This window comes from Miniopterus natalensis, chromosome 10, assembly GCF_054644295.1.
Source record: "Miniopterus natalensis isolate mMinNat1 chromosome 10, mMinNat1.hap1, whole genome shotgun sequence".
Lineage (NCBI taxonomy): Eukaryota > Metazoa > Chordata > Mammalia > Chiroptera > Miniopteridae > Miniopterus > Miniopterus natalensis.
This window is the reverse complement of record NC_142090.1, coordinates 53,811,339-53,815,024: the sequence shown is the minus strand read 5'-3', so window position 1 is coordinate 53,815,024 and position 3,686 is coordinate 53,811,339. Positions and strand designations below refer to the sequence as shown.

Sequence of the window (3,686 nt, the reverse complement as noted above, 5' to 3'; positions counted from 1 at the left end):
GAGACTAACAATCCTGAACAGCTCTCCCTGAAGGGGATACAGCGTTGTAGCATTCTTTCTCTCAGGAGGCATACAGGTAGAGACTGAAAACATGGACTCAAGCTAAACCGTGTGTAATTATTTCTAGCTGCGTGACTCAGTTCAGGTTTCTGCGTGTGCCTCTTTAATGTTTCATCATTTGTAAAATGTGTGTTATAATAGTTTCTATTTAAGGGAGATGTTGTAAAGATTACATGACTGAATTAAGAATAGTGCCTAGCCTGAAGTAAATGTTCCATAAATTCTTTTATCACTAATATGAAACATTTCCTTTGCTTATCTCATAACCACTGTTGACTTCCTATGCAGGTATGCTTGTCTCTTCCTACTCCACGTAAAATAATGGGCTAATGTGAAAGGCCACTTTACCACCATTCTCCCATTTTTATAGTATTACACATTCAAAAAAATTAGAGAACTGATCCTTAGAGAAGGCAAAGTAAGTTGCATAAATCAAATGTGGAAAATCTGTGTATGAATCTTTCTAGTCTTTTACACCTGAAAATACGATAATTGATTAAAGCACAGCTGACAAGAAACAACCTAGCCGATCTTAATATTTTCTTTAAATTCCTGCTATCGCACTAATCCTTCTATCAGGCAGGGAAGGGCAAAAGTAAGTTTACCATTTAATACAAATAATACAATAATTAATAATACAAGAATAAACTCTGTGTTTCCCTACTCACATATATAAACCTACTTTTGTCCACTCCATATTTGTTTGTACATTCTCTCTTAGTTACCAAAAACTCCTAGAATGTAGGAGCTGCATCTAAGTCATCTTTGAATATTGATACCCTATACATACCTACTCAGTAAGTGTTTACTGAATTAAAAATAAGGCAAGTCAGGCTGCTGCTTGAGCCTGAGTCTTTGTTTTTTGTTTTCCTCCCTAATTAACAAGACCTCCAGCACTGGCTCCAGCTTCTCTAAAACTACCAGATCCTGGGCTCCATGCAGTTGCCCAGCCACCAGCCCAGGCGGCCAGCAGTAGGGCTAGTGTCTGTGCAGGAGCCTGGGGCTGGGGCTCCCAGATGTCAGTGTCCCACTACATCAGCATGCAGCGCGGCTGGGGGTCCAAGGGCCTGTCTGTGGGGGTGGCAGTAGGTCTGGTGGGCATAGGGGATATCCAAAATGAGAAGGAGACCATGCAATGCCTGAATGACACCTGACCTACTACCTGGAGAGGGTGAGAAGCCTGGAGGCTGATAATCAGAGACTGGAGAGCAAAATCTGGGAACATCTGGAGAAGAAGGAATCCCCGGTCAGAGACCAGGGGCACTATTTGAAGACCATCAAGGACCCAAGGGCTCAGATCTTTGTAAGTTCTGTAGATAGGGCCCATATGGCTCTTCAGATTGACAATGCCCATCTTACCGCTGACTTCAGAGTCAAGTATGGGACAAAGCTAGGCATGCACCAGTCTGTGGAGAGTGACATCAATGGACTCCGAAAGGTCATTGATGACACCAATATCACTCAGCTGCACTGGAGACAGATCAAGGTTCTCAAACAGGAGCTGCTCTTCATGATGAACCACTAGGAGGGGGTAAATGGTATACAAAACCAGATTGCCAACTCTGGAGCTGTATGTCCCCAAATCTCAGGATCTCAGCAAGACTATGGTAAACATCCAGGCCTAGTATGGCAAGCTGGCCCAGAAGAATTGAGAGGATCTAGACAAGTACTGATTCCAGCAGACTGAGGAGAGCACTACAATAGTCATCTTATAGACTGCTGTGATAGGAACTCCTGAGGTGATGCTCATGGAGCTGAGATGTACAGTCCAGTCCTTGGATATCAACCTAGACTCAATGAGAAATCTGAAAGCTGGTTTGGAGAACAGTCTGAGGGACGTGGAGACGAGCTATGCTATGCAGATGGAATAGCTCAATAGGATCCTGTTGCACCTGGAATCAAAGCTGGCCCAGACCTGGGCAGAGGGGCAGCACCAGGCCCCTGCTGAACATCAAGGTCAAATTGGAATCTAAGATTGCCACCTACTGCCTCCTGCTCCAAGAAGGAGAGGACTTCAATCTTTGTGACACCCTGGACAACAACCACTCCATACAATCCATCCAAAAGACCACTACCTTCAGGACTGTGGATTGTGGATGGAAAAGTAGTGTCTGAGATCAATGACACCAAAGTTCTAAGGCACTAAAGGCAGCAGAAGTGGGGCACCTTTTGAAGGAGCAGGAGGCCAATAAAAAGTTCAGGGATCATTGAACATTAAAACCAATAATAATAAAGCAAGCCATATGTTAAAGGGAAAAGATAACTGGGATCTAAAAAACTGTAGTACACAGGTACTATATAGGCAGGCAGACAGCTCTAAGATTCTTGAAGAAGGGAGGGACTGGACAGAGAAAGTTTCCATGAGGACAGTGAATAAGTATGTTCTTGAAATGTAAGCGCTGACAGGAAAGAGTCAGGCAGGACCTGAGAGACAGATAAATATATTTACTTCATCCATGGGAGTGTCAACTTTAATGTTTTGCATTTTTTCACAGAAATTAATGTGATCTTATTCATAAACATCTAAAACCATGGTGTCTAGGGAAAAAAATGTTTCACTATTTAACATGATTAAGTTGTCCCAAATGAAGTGATAAAAGAAGAAAAGAAAGTGTCATAAAAAAGAGCTTATGAGGGTGAGTCACCTGTCAGTTAGGAACAGATGCTGGTGATTGTCTTCTCAGCACTTTTCAGATAGCGAGGTTTAGCAATTGTCCTTATGCTAAATATTATAGATAACCCTAACTTAGGTTGAAAAGGGCGTTAGAGAATATACAATTCCCCTTGTTCAACATGAATTATTCTCAAGTTCATAATTTCAAACCTCTTTGAATTCTGAACTATCTCCCATCTAGTAGTGGTCAAATATCACCCCCTCCCAAAAGTATCAAAGAATTTTGAGTTTATATATAGGAAATCTGTGGATTTATTTATTCTTAATGGAGAACAAAATACAAAGCAGAAGGTATACCTTAGGACAGTACATGTGAAGACTCAGCCAGTTAAAATCCAAGGCACCTCTCAGCAGAGAACAGCATGATCATAGTGGAGCAAGAATCCTAGAGATTTCACTACCAATACTCCCAGTTTTTAATGATAAAAATTGAAGTCCTGTGAAATGATACAAATTATGTAGGGCTGTAAGTGCAGCCATAAAGCCAAAAACTCAAAACTCTGGGCTCATACTCCAGGCCCACCCACTGCAATGAAAGGGAAGCTAATATTGAGAAATTAAAGGTATTAGTCTTCCAGAGACCAAATGAAAGGGTAGAGCTAAAGTTACTTAAGTAAATGGGGGGAAAATAAAATGAGATACACCAGTTAGAATAATTATGCCCTTAGTTCACAAGATCCTTGGAAGAAATTGATGAAGGAAAGAAAATATCAAGTAGAAGTTACTGAAATGAAAATTCATATATGCATGCATACCTGAATAAGTGACATATAGTAGCTTTGAATATATTGCACAGTTGTTCATTTCAGTTGGACATATGAAGCATCTCTGAAGTGTAGTGGACTGTGTGAAGGGGAAAGTTACTACAAAATATAGCAGTAAGAATAGAGAAAAAGAGTTTCAAGAGCTTTGGTTTACTATTAGTGGTAGCATCATAAAGGTATCATAAGAC

General features: G+C 40.9%; 1 pseudogene; it reads left to right on the top strand.

Annotated features, from left to right (window-relative positions):
• Positions 1-342: 342 nt before the first annotated feature.
• LOC107540736 (keratin, type I cytoskeletal 18 pseudogene) lies at positions 343-2,206 on the top strand (annotated as a pseudogene).
• The last annotated feature ends 1,480 nt before the right edge of the window (positions 2,207-3,686 follow it).